This window comes from Anoplopoma fimbria, chromosome 6, assembly GCF_027596085.1.
Source record: "Anoplopoma fimbria isolate UVic2021 breed Golden Eagle Sablefish chromosome 6, Afim_UVic_2022, whole genome shotgun sequence".
Lineage (NCBI taxonomy): Eukaryota > Metazoa > Chordata > Actinopteri > Perciformes > Anoplopomatidae > Anoplopoma > Anoplopoma fimbria.
In genome coordinates, this window is record NC_072454.1 from 6,043,758 (window position 1) to 6,061,281 (window position 17,524).

At 39.6% G+C, this 17,524-nt stretch overlaps 1 long non-coding RNA gene across 1 annotated transcript in view; it reads left to right on the forward strand.

The window, feature by feature from the left end:
* The window catches only part of LOC129092799 (uncharacterized), a 28,264-nt gene that overhangs the window by 1,418 nt on the left and 9,322 nt on the right, over positions 1-17,524 (forward strand). Inside the window, exon 2 of the long non-coding RNA XR_008531265.1 lies at positions 12,705-12,819. This is a non-coding gene — a long non-coding RNA (uncharacterized LOC129092799). The remainder of the gene's footprint in view (positions 1-12,704; positions 12,820-17,524) is intronic.

Sequence of the window (17,524 nt, forward strand, 5' to 3'; positions counted from 1 at the left end):
AAAATAAAGATAGAACAGGACTTGCACTAATACATAAGTGTATGTTTGTAAATGTTGAATGTTTTGCAGCTTTTCTTTTCAGATTTGTACCACAGTTAAACAAGCCATTCAAATCCACATTTTTATCTTTCTTATTCTAAGTTTAGATGCTGGATTGTAACGTTGCAGCAGCCTATATTAGGTCAGTTCTGTGTTGTTTATATGACTGCATGGTTTTGTTCAGAGATAAAAAGCGCTTAATTAAGTTTTAGAAAGAGGGAAGCAAAAGAAAACACAATCAATATCCTCTGCCATGTGGGCTTTGTTACTTTGGCTGCGTTTCAGTTTAGAGACATAAAGTTTATGTGAAATCCACATGTTTTCAATTCGCTAGTTTGTTTAAACACACTTGTTGCACTTGTTGGAAAGTACCATTCAGAAAAAAAGATCAATCAACAGTATTGATGCTGCTCGTGAAGTCAGATTTCTTATTTTCATCTAAAACAGACACAGTTTCCCCCAGAATCCTAAGTGATTTGTTTTGTCCCAAAACCTCAAGAATATTTAGATTTGCCATTATGTTAAACAGAGAAAAGCAGCATTATCACATTGGATCAGCTTCAAACTGAAAATGATCAAGAGAAAGACGTAAACTATTACTCAAACTATTACTTATTTTAGATAAATTTTCCCTGTCAAGTAACTAATTTATTAAATTTCAGCAGCAAAAGATCCCACACAGATTTCAAGCCCTTTTAAGGGTATTTATTATTACTTATTATGTATAAAAGTCCGGTTACAGATAATACATTGATGGATGAATACAAGTCGCAAACATTAACTGGTTTTGGTTTCAGAATTGTGAAGAGATGCTCCCTTTCTCAGTCATCATGATTGAAATACTTGTGGTTGACGTCACATTTATTATTTGTTAAGCTGTAGAGTAAAGGGTCAGCAGAATGGAAAACACATTAGAATGGCTAGTAAACAGAGTTTTGAAGGATTTACCAGTAACTATTTTGACCATGTTAGTTTGGGAAAACTGAAGGATTTGAGTGATAACCTTTCTATAGATCATACATAGATGTACGTTTTGTTTTACCCAAACTTGACCTGTGGAACTTGCATAATCAAATCTCTACAGCATCAGATAACAGTAGTCGTGTAACGTAGTTGTTAAGTGCTGTTGGTGGTATTTTTGTCTGCTATAAGTAAACAAAGTTTAGTAACTTTTGATTAACACAGAGCTGATGTTAGCTCCAGATAAATGTTTGAATTCATTTTTGTCCCTCATCACTTTAGTGAGATATTGTTATGTCCCGTACGGACAGGGGGAATGTAAACAGAAAGCCAGACCTGTTTTCAATGTTCACAAGGACACCTGACTATACGATGGGCTGATATGTTAACTTACTGCTGTTGTCAGACCTCTGTTTACCTTTTTGCAAACACCCTCCGGTTTGGTTGAAGCCTCAGGGGAAACAATAATGCTTCACTTGTATTTCTTACAAAAAAAATAATATATACAAATGAAAACATCTGCTCCATGGCCCTATCAGAGACGTGTCTGCAGCTGACCATTTCAACAGTAATGTCCTTTCCTGTCTTCTATGCAGTCATAGAATATTAATGATACATTTTGAAAAGCCCTGAAGATGGTTTGAGTCTTGTACCTTCAGCTCTACCATTAAAAAGGAAAGACACTCTGCACTTATTTTCCTTTGTAGTCCATTTGCCTCCTCCTCTCCTTTTTCTGGGGAACTAGCATATTGGAGTGGGGGAGGTGTTGTTGGAAATTAAAATCTAGTATTATCCATATGCCAGACAGCTGTACATTCCACAGCCAAGCCCAGGATCTCTGTTACCGAAATAACAGAGTGACTGACGGTGTGTGAGCCAGCAAGGCCACAACAAAAGAGAGGGAGATAGAGAGACATATTGTTGAGGCGAAAGACAAAATGGAAATCTGTGGACACGCTGCTCAGAACATATTTTCTTTTTAGTTTTCGTCGCCTCATTCTTTTCCTTCATGTCTTTGCTATTGTTTGGAGTCAACGTTGCATTCTTCCTGTTTTAACATGTGAAGTTTATTGAATATTATTTTCATGATCAATTCATCTGACACGCAGTTGTCTTATTAATCATTTAATCATGTGGACTAAAGAGTGTCGGAAAATATCTAAAAGATCACAACTCTGAAAGCCAAAGACAACGTTTTGAAATGCTTTCATTTGTCCATCAAACTGTCCTAAATCTAAATGTATGCAGTTTACTGTCATATGAAGACAGATAAAAGCAGAAAATCTTGAGAAGCAGGCCGGTGCTAGGAGATGTTTAGAAATGTTCCTTGAAAGATTTGTAATGGCTAATCAATTACTTGACTGAATCAAAAACATACCTTTGGCTGAAAACTGTCCGTTTTGCTGGAAGGAGTGAACAGATATGCATTTTTTCTTGTACTGTCGCTGTTATTAATGATTTTAAAAAAAAAATCCCCTTAATGACACTGATACATGGCTGCAGTTAGAACTGTATACTACAGGCAGGATGAAGCAGCAATGACGGGATGGCAGGCATGGACAAAGGTTAAAATATGTCTCGCCATGCTTTCCTTTTCTGTCAATCTTCCATCTATCACCGAGGACACAGACGCCATGTAATCTCTCTTTCACCCACTGATCGTTTATCATTCAGTCATTAGTCTGTGGTGTCACTCAGGCTCTACTGTGTGTTGTGATTGTAGCTGCAGATCTATTCTCATACAATGACACCGACAACACCTCTGTACTGGGACCAGACCAGTCTCCAGGAAAAGGCCAGTTAAAGCTGGTGGAGTCTGGTCGGGCTGTTTTGGGGGAAAAAATGATATATTAGCCAGTGAAACTGTGTTCAGATCGACAAACACACACCTCAGAACAAAATAAAATTGATAACGGATTTGATTTTTTTTCACGGCACAGTTCAGTGACTTTATTGGTTAATTAAAAACTTGGAAATACAATCACAGCCTGAAAACCTTGTAGCTTTTTAAGTTGGGGCCTGTAGCGTTGACCTTTAATCTTGCAGCATGTACGTTGTAGATTTGAGTGTTTACATTGTAGCTAACATTGTAGCTCTTCTTATCACCGAGGACACAGACGTGTAGCTTTGTAGCTCGTAGCCTGTGTTGTGTACCTTTTTTATCTTGCAGCTTATACCTTGTGGCCTGGAGCGTTTACATTGTAGCTTATAGCGTGTACCTTGTTGTTCGTTGTAGACCAAACTTTACATATCCACACCTTTTTAAAGTCACTCACTTTTTGGCCGGCATCCATGTTACTTTTACTTGTGTAGTCCTGTAGTTTGTTCTGCTGTTTAATGGCATTGCCACCATTTTCTGACCTGTCTGAGAATCTATCTTGCTCATGATAGGGATCCCCTGTTCATACTCTCTTATCATGGCGTGAAGAAACTAAACGCATTTGCTACAAATAGACAAATACTTACCGGATAGATATACTTTCAAGAATCAAGACTGCAAACTATGTGTTTGTAAATAAACTCACGTTGCCACTGATCAACGCAATAGTCACTCATGTCGTTAATAATCCGATGATGTATTACCGTCAAGGGAACATGCAGCTTTCTGAAAATAAGGTTGCTGCCATTTTCTTACTGTTTGTACATAAATCAGAGTGAAAGAGAAAGAAATAAGTATATTTCTCAAAATGTTGAACTATTAAATGTATACAATAGCTTATCTACATTTTTAAGAATTTAATCACAGAATAGCCTAATTATATACGCTACAAAGTGTTGATTTCAATATAAAGTAAGATATTCCTAAAGAATATATACTGATATTCTTAGTCGGTAAACTGTTTGAGAGACTAAAAAGGGAAGCAAGATACTATAGAGGTATGGAAAGAAACATTAAACTAATTTTAGTGGTGGATGAAATCTCTCCACACTTAAAGACTAAACTCTTTGTCGTTTACTTTTATCACCAGTCTTTCAGAGGACAGCTTACTACCGTCTAAATCAACTTTAATTTTTGTGTTTCACATATTCTGTGATTCACTTCATTTCCTTGTTATATCCAAGAATTGCCCACAATTAATCAATCAGAAATCCCAAAACACTGAAAGCTATCAACATGTATTTCTCCTGCACTTTCCCTCATTTTGTTTTGTTCCCTTCTCTTTGTGTCCTACATCTGTTCCCCCCCCCCCCCCTCACATTACTTTTTTATTGGCTCTTCGTAAGAACCTGAACTAGATCTACCTTTAAAGAAAGTAACTGCTCACATCCAAACTATGAGTACTGATAAATATGATTATTTGAATTTGAAGAAATGTCCATTTTTATGACATAAATACTGCAGCCAAAGTGTTGCTATCTTGATGTAGATCTCAAACCCAGATCTTTCTTTCTCTTCCGAGTGTTTTCTAGTCTCTAGTTTGTCCTTTTGACTCTTTCTTCCATCTCTGTTTCTTCCCCTTTCTTTATTCCTCTTTTCAGTTTCTCCCTCCTCTTCTCGGTCTACTTCCTCTCAGCTTTCTGTCTCCTGGGAGTGTTTTCTGAGCTCGGGGATCTCTCTCTTTCCCTCTGCTCTATTTCTATCCCCCATTTTTTTCCCCTTCCATTTCTCCTTTTCTTCCCTCCTCCTCCTCCTCCTCCAACTCTCGTCGTCTCGGAGTGTGTTTCCAGTCTCAGAGGCTGAGGATCAGATTACTCAGGGAGTCTCTGAGGCTCTCTGGCGAGGTGGCAGTGGTGGAGGAGGGTGGAGGGAGGAGGGAGGAGGTAGGGAAGGAGATCAGGTTTCACATCTCCAGCGCTCTCCTCTGTGTGCCTCGCCTCCCTCCTCCTCCTCTTCCCCCCCAGCGGCCTGGAGACAGAGTGGCTGAGCCAGGGAGGAAAACATGCAATCCACCCCTCTCCTCCTCCTCCTCCTCCTCCTCCTCCTCCATACGTCCAGCCTCTTTGCTGCAGCACAGCAGATAAATAAAGGCAGTAAATGGGGAGCTGAGCACACAGAGGGACGATTCTTCACCTCCTTCACCTCCCCCCTTACATCCCCGCAGAGATATTTTATATCCTGCACCGTGTTTTTCATTCTCCTGGATGTGTGGCAAAGGTGAAACAGCTTCAGGGAGACTTTAGTTTCTTGAGACGACCAAAGCTGAAGATCAAATCTTGACTCAGAAAATCAGTAAAATGTGTCTCTGGCAGTAAAATCAGAGGGGCGGCTCTTGTAGTGGCAGTTGTAAGACACTTGTGGCTTTAGCAGACACGTTAGTAATCTTTATTTATTGATTTTGTATCTTGTTAGGTTAGAGGTTTTTGACTTTATATATATTTTTTTCCCCCCGGCAAAATCTTTGGAAGAATTTTCAGATTTCTGTCAACTGAGATTTACTGGCTCAGTAAAATGCAGACAAATTATAGTTGTTGTTTTCAAAGTGCCATAATATGAATGCATCTCCTTTGCTGTAATGATGTAGTGCTGCAACTGATTATTCTTTTTTTTTTTTTTTACTTGATGTGCAGATTTATTTATTGATTAATCGACTAATCCTTTGGCCTATTCAATTTCAGAATGTCTAGTGAAGACTAACAACAGTAGAGAACTAAAATATATTCAGTTTTCAATGATTTGAGCAGAGAAAACTAGTACGATTTTGACTGCTTCACCACTTAGGGTTTACTTGTTGAAATAAAGTATTTCAGCTCACAAAACACTCCTAAACGTTATGATAATCTAAAGTTTCTACTAAATCTGCACCTTAAGAGACATGGCCTGCTTTACATGCCATGCAATTATCACATATCATAGTTTGTTTATTTGGTGTAGGCAAACAAAACAGTGATGCTTCCTTCTGTGTCCGGACCTCAGTTGAAGGTCGACTTGGCCTCCATGTTCACAGCCTCCATCTTTAATGGTATTGATCTCTGCTTTAAATACTCCCAGCCCATCCCAGTGAATAATTCACATCCACCTCACCACAGTGGTTTGATGTGTAGGATAGAAAACATTCCCCTTATTCTAATGGAGGACGTTGGGGGAGGAGGTCTGTTGGGAGGGGGTGCTGGGCCATTTCTTTTGCTCCCTGTGAAAATGAGATTATTTGTGGCCATGTGTGATTTTGTGTGGTCATGTGACGCCAGCGAACAGGACGGCATTCCTCAAGAGTTCAAAAAATCTGAAAGGTTAACCAAACCACAGGAATTAAATCAGATCGCTCTATTGTGCAACCATGCTTCCAATATTTTCACAACATTAAAAAATGGCTTTCTATATTTTTTTCTGTGATGAATAACTCTAGCCATGTTTTGGCCATGTTAAACCGTTGTTTCTTCAGAACGGGATCATTTCTTTTACATTTAAAACATTTGCAGTGAATCTCCCTAACATCTGGACACACACTGAGGTGGAAAGTCTGTGGGGTTGAGATTTTTTTAGGCCAAATTGTCGAGTTTTAGCTTCTTCAATGTGAATATTAATATATTTTCTCTGTTATGTAGAACTGTGAACTGAATACCCTTTTTTGCTTTTGGACTGTTGGTTGTTCAAAACAAGATATCTGAAGACCATATACTCTGGGTAATTGAAAAGGACAATTCAAGAATGTGAGCTGGAGATTATCCATGATAATAAAATCATTGTTAGTTGCTGGCCCATTTCTTTTCAGTGTCCCTCAATGCTGGACCAAAAAAAAATACTTTTTTCCTTTCTTGGCTGCAACTTTTTGACAGATATCCTTTAAGGGAGACCAAAACTTTTGACTTTAACTAACCTGGTTTCATGGTTTAGCATAGACAACCAAACAAATCATTTTAGATAATACATTTACAAGTGAGCGGACACAATGATATTGAAACCCTGTCGTTTAATTTACTATTATCAGTTACATAAACAGACAAACGTGTGTTGATAAATGTGGTAAAAGCTCAAAAGATGTTTCCTTTAAAACCTCAACAAGACTTTGAGTTCTTTTCCTCTAAATGGATGCCTTTTTAGATGTCTTGATTGCGTTACTTCTTCATTCTTGAGGGGGATTTACTTTTCCTTTTTTCAGTAATCCTCCGGCCTGATAGGTGCAGTGATCCCTCTGAAGTGACGTTGGCCCCTGACCTCCATTCTGACCCCTTAACCCCTGTCAGCTCGCCACTAACAGAGTGGTCTCCTCCCAGTGTGGATTAGACCGTCTGACCGACTTAACGATGATTTTCTTTATTTAGAAAAGCAAATACTGTCGGCTGTTTAATTAGAACGTTCTCAGGGCGCTTCTTAGAGGTTAAATTAGGCTGTATGGTGAGTTTGTTGTCTAGATCTACTCACATGGCTAAATGAACTGTGCGCTTTGACATAGAGTTTGTGGAAACTTTACAAGTTCATGAGAGGGAATATATGTCAGGTAAATATCTAGCTGAATAACTCAGATGTTTAATTTGGACGGAAAAAGCTTAACATTATGATAAATATTGTTCACCAAGATTTAGGTCGTCTGTTGATTGATTGCACATGAGGTGAAAACTGTGATGTTTTTATTCAGGTTTTATGAGGAAAGAACCATTCTGATTAATGATTCTGTTTTTTTTTTTATCTGGAAAAGTTACTGACATTTCCTACTCTAAATATATTGCTACTTTTAAGTAAAAATGACCAGCATTGCAGTTTTCAGTGGCCTCATGTCTGAAAGAAAGGAAATCAGATAATCAGAAGAAGCCAAGATGGTGTGTCTAAAACATTAAGGGTGTTTTCTTAATTGTTTATGTGAATCTACGCTCTTCAGACACCAGTCTCTGTTGGTTGGCAACATTCATCAGGCTGATGAACTGCAGGTGGATGTTTTTCCAGGCTTAACTGTTTTTTTTTTATTTTATTCTTGGCTGCACTCTAAGCTGCAGCCATGAGGAAATATCAGTCCTCCTCGCTGAGTTTTCCCACTCTGCCCGGGCTCCTGCGAAAGCATCCCCCCCCCCCCGCTTCCTCGTTTCTGGTCTTTAATTTCAATTAGCTCACGCTGCTGGTTGACTTTGATGGCATTAGCCTCTCCTCCCAGCCTCCACACTCGTCCCTCTGCTCTCGTCTTCACTTGTTGGTTTTGCGAAAGCCGGTGGCTTTAACTGCTGCGATCAGGATCTGAATGCTTTGCTTCCACTTCCTGCCAGCGTCCAGCCCGCTGTGCAACACACACACACACACACACACACACACACACACACACACACACACACACACACACACACACACACACACACACACACTGAAGACTCTGAATGGTCTGCAGTGGCTGTTTATGGGAAAATGTAGGTGGGCCGGCCTGTTAGCAAAGCACAATTAAATGATTGACAGGATACAGAACATCCTCTGATGTTTCCTGGCAACAAGATGTTCTGGTTGGACTTAAAACAGCAACGCCACGGAGGAAACAAACTGATGTTTTTGGCGTTCAAACGTCATTGTTGCTCCTGTCTTTTTAACTGAAGATGAGAGGGGGGGGGAAACGATCATTAAACTCAGACTTCTTTATAAATTGTGTGAAAGCAAATACGTTTTTTTTTTTAAACTGTTAATGTGTGTCGTTCAGCTGGAGATGATGACAATTTTATAAATGGACCTTTTAAGGACAAATGCAGGTAACAACAGGTAATACATTCTGCTGTAAGATTGTTTCATTGACAACAAGCTTGAGCAGATAGTTTGCTTGCAAGGCTTTAAAATAGACAAGAGATTAATGGTCAGGTGACAGCAGTGAACAGAGGTGCTGCTGGTTTGTTGAAATATGTCAGTACATTTTCTTTCTATTGACAAGTTGATTTATTGTTTAGTGGAACATTTTTGTCTGTTATCAATATAATTATTTAAAAAGTTTGAATGATCTACTCTAAACAGTGATATTAGGTTAATTAAAGTCAAGTTTAAGTAACCCTAAAAGGAGATCCGTCATGTGTAATGTAGCAGTAAAGAAAGGAAAGGTTATACATTTTTAGCGGGGGTGCGTCAGTGAGAGACACAGCAAAGAAATGGGATTGTCAATAAAGATTATTCTATTAATATTGATTAATCTCCAGATTGCACTCTTCAATAAACAAACATTATTTTAGAAAAATGATTGACAAGTCCATTACAACTTTCCAAAAGTCCAAGGTCTTTAAATATCCTGTTCAGCCGACATTCCAAAACCTAAGTTTTCAATTTACAGATATTAAACTGTGAAAATATCTATAGACGTCTATGGAGACAGAGACGTCGGCAGAAAAAACTATTTCCACTGCTGATAAACTTTGATTCAGAGTTTGTTCTGTCGAGATCTGCTGTCACTCTCTGCTTAGTATTTGTGTGTTTATGTTCCATCACAGCCGGCATTCCTCCGGCTACCTTCCTGCCTTCCTTATGAGAGGAGGACTGGTTTCACAGCTTTCCTGTCAGGCTGTGGTTTCACACCTTCATCTGACACGGCGTTCCGACGCATTTAGGAATTAAAATGTCCCCATCAGATGCCTCCGAGCAGTTTATGCTTCAAATCAGACGAGGAACTCTGTAAACATCTCCAGTCCATGCAGCTTATATTACTTGGTTTCACATAGACAATACAGACTGTAGACTGTAGGGGAAAATGAAGCTTGAAAATAAACAAAGATTGCTTTTATTTGCAATTTGTTGGGCTTGTTAACTTACTTGTTGGACCTTTACACAACAGCAAAATGCCATTCCCTAGCTCATATGTATAGATGTTAATCAATTAAAATAATATAGCTTTGTAAAAGTCTGAAGAACTTATTTTTAGGTGAGAAATAAGCTCAAAAGTCGAGTAAAGTATTTTCTTTGCTGCTCACACTTAACATGCGTTGTGTCAACTATAAGGTGTGTCAATTATGAAAACATAGAAATCTGGTTGTTCTTGTACTGCAATTCATATCGCTATTGTTTTCAGCTGGTTATTTGCATGATTGAATGATATTGAATCAGAGTGATATTTAATAGACAGTCGTGTTTTAAAGCCATCAGGTTGTAATCTCTCTGTGTGTAGAGGATTAAATGTAAATTCAAGCAAATGAAAGTGAGTCAGACGAAGCAGAAGACATGTCTAGTAAAGACGAGGTCAGCGTGTAGCTTTTCTGTTTCCCTGCGTCTCTCTCACACTGTCGGGTTTCCTTTAAATAGCCGCTTGGAGTGTAAACAGTCCAGAGTCATGTTCTGCAGCTTTTACTGAGAATGGCCTGTTAGTGCAGAAACACACATCATCAACTGACTGGATGACAGGCTGGTGGTTCTGTACTGCGGTTCTTTACTGTGTACTCTACTGCGTTTCTTTTCTGAACTTTACTGCAGTTTCTTAGAGGATGATAAATAAATGCAGTAAAGAAAGGGAGCACAGTAGAGCAATAAAGAGAAATGCAATAGAGAACGCAGAAGAGGTCACTGTATAGAAACACAAAGCACAGTAAAGACACTCAGTAGAGCGATTACATTTTATATTAAGAGAAACACAGTACACCATAACTTGCCATCGGCATTTGTGTTTATTTATCCAGGACATTGTGTACTTAAATAATTAATTTGTAAGTTGAAAAAGTAAGAATGAATACTGAATAGAGTATTAAAGTCAGAATCCTGCATGTGTTCGATGTTCAACATATGCAAACTTTATCGAAATTGCAAAATGGCCTATTGTAATTTTTCAACACAGATGTTGTAAACAACCTGCATAACAGTTTCAGTGCTGCCCTTTGCTGTTTTGAATAATTTAATATTTCAACCAAAATGTTTCCATCCATTTTGGGGGTAGTTGTTTTATATATTTTTTTAAGCTTTATGCTGTTTCCACTCAGCTGTTAGAATGCATCATTGTTCGCATAAAAAATAGTTGGATGCAGAGCTTCAGTTTACCTTCGTGTGTGGGAGATCTGTTTTTCCCTCCCTCCGTCTCTTTTTCTTGGCACCGCCTCTCCATCCATAAACGAAGAGTGTGTGTGTGTGTGTGTGTGTGTGCTGGACAGAGAAGGCAGCAGCTGTTTTTCTGTCAACCTCGTGACCGCTCTCAGCCCCCGTCTTCGGACATCTATTTTCTCCTCGTCTGTTCTATAATAACTCAGCCGCTGAATCCCCACCGCTGCTTTTTTTTTTTCCTCCCCTGAGGTGGAGCTGAACACACACACACACACACACACACACACACACACACACACACACACACACACACACACACACACACACACACACACATTGAAGTTGCTGGTCAACTCATCAACACAGTTTTCCACACTGTACTTAAGTACATTTTCCAGCTGAGTGTGTTAGTTTGGCGGCAGCAGGGTGGTGTTAGGGTGAAGCTAGAGTTTAGGGAAGAGCTGCTGTTCACTGCTGATCTTTGACCTTAAGCTAGCATTGTTGACCTACAATATCTTTTCATCAGTTTGTCCAAAACATTGGTCCACAGTGAGAAATCTCCTCATCTTTTATGAAATTATCAAATAATTTAAGATTCAGTTATTGCTTGCATTGTACTTGGATGAAATGTGTGATTTTTTTATCAAAATCTGAAAGGCATAAAGGAAGAAATAAAGTTGGATTCTGGTAAGGAAATGTTTCTAGTGATCAAGCCTCGTGATTTTAAAGCTGAAAAGATGTTGAGATGATTTGTTGAAAAGGTTTTTAGATTATAATCCATAATTCATTGGCCTTTTGATTATATTTTCAACATGTAACGGGTATTATCGTGTCTCCTAGACATAATTTGTGTCATAAGCAGTTAAAAAGTAAAACTCTTTGCATATTTTTCTGTTTTATGCTCAGGCTTTATGAGTAAGGTGCCACTGCACTGATGGTGGTTTACTTCTTCCTACAACCTGGGAATTTTCCTGGTATCACACCTGTCTGTATATCTCTTAGTAAAAGTTTTAAGTGGTGTTATTTTTTTACTGAAAATTAGTTTCTGTGGTGATTTCCTAGGTCATGGCTAGGTTTCAGATACGCTGGACCCTCATGTGTTCTTACGTTAGGACTTTTATTTTGCTAGTTTTGCTGCTGTGTGAGGAGCTTCCTGTTCTGTCCACGGTGTCTCTGCTCCGACTCCATGGTGGTCTGTGTTTGGCTCTCCTCTCCGTTCTCTGGGTGTGAATATTAACTCACTCTTCTGCCTTCTGCCTCCTTGACTAAATAAAGCCTCCTTTGAGGAACTCTGTGCTGTCAAATAAAAGAGGCTTCTGTGTTTGAGGGGGACGAAGAGCAGGAGGACACTGCTCCACTTATCTCTTTACAAACAGAAACAATCCGCAAATCCACTGACATCAACAGGGATCTAATGATGGAGCACATTCATGTCCAGGGGATCTATGTGAGGGTCTGAGGAGGTTCCTTTGATTCTTGAGTGGGTTTCAGCGGACTTCAGGGAAGTGTATGTCCTTGATGGGATCCGAGAAGTCTTGCATGAGTTTCCATAAGTCCTAGGAGGCGGGGGGGGGGGGGGATTGTGGTCTTAAAGAGGCTTTCATTAGTCATTGGGTGCATGGTGTCATTCAAAGTCATTTCCAAAATTTGGAGCAGCTCGTAAGTGTCTATGTTTATGACTGTATTGAAAATCATACCGTCAGGATTTCTTTATACATCGGTAATACCGCGAAGTCGCCTAAGCCTAATGGACATGTTCCAGTTTAGTCCTGTAAAGTCATTACAAAGTGTTTCATAATCACTGAAATATAAAAACATTTTAATTAAATTATTCTTGTTTCTTTGACAGGTCGTTCATTGTGATGACGGTCTCAATCCGGCCGGTTTCCTCTGCTTAAGGACTACATTTCCCATGGAGCTGTGCACTGACACACACACTGTTGTACCATGGAGCCACCAGTCAGGTATGTAAAAACACACGTGCACGCACAGTCAGTAGGCTGTTCCAGCTCAGTTCCCTTCAGTCAGTGTGTAATGTCTGCAGGATGTTTATTGTGGTTACTTGCAAAACATTGGGTGGCTTTACCGTGTGTCTCCAACACACACACACACACACACACACACACACACACACACACACACACACACACACACACACACACTTACACACGCACGCACACACACACAGCAAAATATATTTTTTGTGGTATGGGCACCAGTGATTACTCCCTTTTTCTAAACTGGATTAGCCCTTCCCTCTCCCTCCTCCTCCTCCTCTTTGAGGAGATTAACCCTTGACCTCGGTGCCGAAGGCAGAGCTGGCCAATCAGGAGGCTTCCTGGCTTTTAATTATAGGCTCTGATTGAGTCATTTGAGCTGTCATCTGGTTTGATTAATAACCACAGAGCAGGAAGAGCGGTGATTACACCGAGCTCGAAGGCTGCCTGTGCGTACGTGTGTGTATGTCTGATATAGGTGAAGTAATGCCTTGACAGTCGTGTGTGTGTGTGTGTGTGTGTGTGTGTGTGTGTGTGTGTGTGTGTGTGTGTGTGTGTGTGTGTGTGTGTGTGTGTGTGTGTGTGTGTGTGTGTGTGTGTGTGTGTGTGTGTGTGTGTGTGTGTGTGTGTGTGTGTGTGTGTGTGTGTGGTGAAGTCATGCCTTCACGTGAGGAAAGATTGTATGTGTGTGTCTGTTTCTGGTTTTTGGTTGGTGTGTGTTGCTCCTGGAGAGTTAATGTATTGTGTTTTTGTTCTGAGTGCCTGCGGGTTTTTTTCAGAGTGCTCTGACTCTTTTTGTGTGGATGCTCCGGGCGTTTGTAGTTGAGACTTTACAGCACTTATCAGCCAGACCAAAATACTTACAGAAAAATTGCGTGCATTAGTGATAGTCCACCTCCAACTTTATTTGACCTTCCTTCGCTCGCTTGCGCCTGCTTGCAGTTGCTGTTATTGTCTCAGTCTTTAGCCTAGAAGATAAGTGTAATCATTTCCAAAATTCACAACGTTTTTATCTGACGAGATATTTGGCCTTTCAAAAGACAAATTTCCCCTGCGACCAAAAAAACTGAGGTACTTAACTCCTTCTTACACTTCCACACAGAGGGAGCTAATAACCTGCAATAACAGACATTCCTAGAAATTGTACCTTTTGCTTGATACTTTAAGTTTGTTATTGAGTATTGACTTGTTGCTGGAAGACAACAATGGAAACATGAGCACGAGTTGGAGAGAACAGAGTTTGGGTCGGAGTTTGTTGTGTTGGAGTCAAGATTTTTTAGGAACACATATTGATAATGTTGTAATATACCTTTGCCAAATACTCATTTTTACTGTTTGGACATTAAAATCAGCATAATGTACATTCTCCATTGATGTTACAGTAGCTGTTAGCTCTGTGATAAGCAGGACTATGAAGTGACTCTGTTAATACAGAGTTTTTCATCAGTCAACAGCTGCTTTCATTTTCATTTTTTTATTTTTCATAGTATCTGGCATTCAGACGCTTTTTAAACTCTAAGTTAGTGGAGTTTCTTCACTGCTGAGTTTTCTAGAAGTTTAGATGTGGTTGTGTGTTCAAACAAGGCCGATTGCTGCCTTTTGTTCCTGGACGACGAGGTGACTCAAGCGTCTGAATCTCAGCTCGCTGACAGACCTTCAAACAGAGCCGGCCAGTCTGCAGCACAAAATCACTCCCATATGTCCCTCAGCAGCCCCGCCGCCGCCCCCCCACACATACCGCCCTGCACGCTTCACCCACACACTGCAGCCCGGCTCAGCTTACAGTTCGTCCTGGCATAGAGACAAGCTTTGGACTACATTCGGATGATTTTAGGCTGAATCAACAGAAAATTTAAAAAAGGCAGATGGATTGCAGCTGCAGATTGTTTTCTGTGCAAAAAAGTGCTTGGCAATGTCATTTTAAATCACAATATCAATATACTATTAACTGCTGCTTTTATGATGCCTATATTTTTCAAAATTTTGTCAATGCTGTCAGAGGAGTTTTAAGTAATATAGTTAGCTGTTTTAGCATTGAGCTCATAGTTAGTGATGTTGTACTGGTCAGTATTATATTCAGAGGTTTTTCTACCATTCTGAACCCCCTCAGGTATTTTTAAAGAGCAATGACAAAACATTTAAAACACCTGAATAGAGTAAATATAATTTATATAATTTAATTATACATTTTCTAAAAATGGATTATATTAAACTTGCACTATCTCTAATGGCCAGCAGGGGCAACTCTTCCGGTTGTCAAAGGAAGTCATATTGAATGGAAGTCTATGAGAAAATGACTCTACTTCTCACTTGATTTATTACCTCAGTCAACATTGTGAACATGAGTTTATGGTCTCATTTGCTGGTTTCAAGTCTTCCTAAATACAGCCTGATGTTCATTGAGAGTAAAATAGACCATAAAGCAGAGTATGCTTTAAGCAGACTTTGTGATTGACAGGTTGCTACGGCTACCAGGGGCTGTTTACGGCCTCTCTACGTCACTCCTCCGCAGTCCAAATATGGTATCTTCCGTTCACTGTTTGCAAAAAGCCAGAAGCCTCAAAACAGCAGTCTACAAACCAACTGTTGACATCACGACGACAATGTGTTAGATTGTGTTGTTATTCAGACATTAGGTTAGTTTTTGTTAATGGTTGAGCCAGTGAAACAAAATAAGCAGAAATAAGTAGTCAGGTTTGATATGTATCTTTACTACCACTCAGTGAACACTCCCCTCCCAAGTGGTCTGCAGTATTTGGATTCTGCTGGTTATCAGAAAAATCTGCACTCAGGGTCATAAATTCCTCAGACGCTCCTCTGACTGAGTCACTGTGGTGAGTCTGCAGTCACAGCTTCACTCTGATCATTTGTTTGAGATTTGAAAATGAGTAGTATCTGAAGTTCATAAATCCTGAATGTGGCTTCTTCTGATTGATGCCAGAATCATCAGATGTTTAGTCTTTAACCGCGGTCCTAAACTCAGCAGGTTTTTAGATCGGACGAGCGTCATTTAAAGGAGGCTGTATTCCAGATTATTAGCAGCTCTGTACTATATTATTACTACATGGGATTGGACGAATATCACCAGGGTCTCATTGGTCTCTTATGCTGATGTTTCAACTGGGAAAACATGGCGGCTCTTCTGTTAAAGAATTGTTTTTATATTTTTCAGGAGGTTTAATGAGTTTTTAGAGACGGTATCATCTAAAGGGAGACTGATGTACCACAGATCACGTTACCTGTCATTTAGGGCGGCAACTAATCAATTAATCTATCTATTATTTTTGTCTAAAGTTCTTTCCTTGTGTGCATTCATTTTTCATTGAGAGAAATCGTCTTGATTTCAATGTGCACGCAGCAACAGCCTCAAGTAGCCAGCCGGAAAACAGAAAGGTTACCGCAAGTATCAAGGCAGTAATGTACAAAACAAACAAAATAATTAATTAAGTTACCCTACCACAATGTTTTCCATATGTTGTCATCCAAATGAACACTGTCAGTGGGCTTCTTGATAACTATAAGCAAATTATTTTTAAAGAGCATTTATGGAGGAATGGTTCAGTGCCAAGCTTTTTGATCTATGCCACTGTTACTGCGATCATTATAAGCAGTTTCCACTGGACATTTAAAGTCACATGATCTGACAGACACACACTGTAACTGTAATTATAATAGTAACTTAATTTAGCTACCACACAAACACAGACCCACAAGAAAACACAGCCTTCTTATTGTGGTCTCACATTAGACCCCATCATTCTTTCTAAACTCGTTACTCCATTTTTGTCCATCTCCTCGACTGTTTTTTATGAACATTTGGAGGTTGAACCCCAGAAAGTAAACTGATTTACTTTGCCTTTACTTTTTTATGTATTACTTTTACTTTATTTACTTGATTCCAGTTTTCATGTGTCTGGTAGTGTTTTTGTTCACCCCTAACCTTCTATTTCTGATCATACATCTGTACATATTATTTTTCTTAGTTTTCAGTTAAATTTTTTAGCTGCTTCTTTACACAAAAACTCACAAAGAAAAATATATACGCACACACAGGACCACCTATATCGTTGGGTCGTCCGTGCACGGCCTTGTGGCCTGGCTGTAGTTTCCAAGGCAACACGGTGGATGAAACCATCCGGCCTCCCTTCACGGAGTCCGGTCTCAGGCCAGACCACCCACCCACACACACACACTCACACAGCCAATATTCTGTCTGCTACAATTACAGTTATATTTTAGTTTTATGTTGAATTTTTTTTTGTGTGTCTCTGGGGAAAGCTGTCTGAGTTCCAGTCGTCCCTCTCTAGTTTCCATTCCTTCATACTGGGACCAAACCAGTGCGGCCTGCTGGCGGCAGCTGAAGCAGAAAATGAGTTTTTCCAAACAGAAAATCCTCCAAAAGCAGCAGAAAAGAATCTCTCAACATCAGAGTCGGATTGGCTCTGGATAATGGTGACCTCAGACAGAAAATAAATGATTGACAGCACATGAGGGTAAAGAGGGTGGGGCTTAACTGTAAACTTCCCGTCTCTGAGAGGGAAAAGTGCCAGTTGTTTTCACAATCAGTCCACAGTGAGGACGCTATCAGAGCTGTGACTTCCTTCAATGTTTTCTGTTTGGTTGTATTTTCCATTACCTGTGTTGCTTTATCTATTGTTGACATAGTTATGTT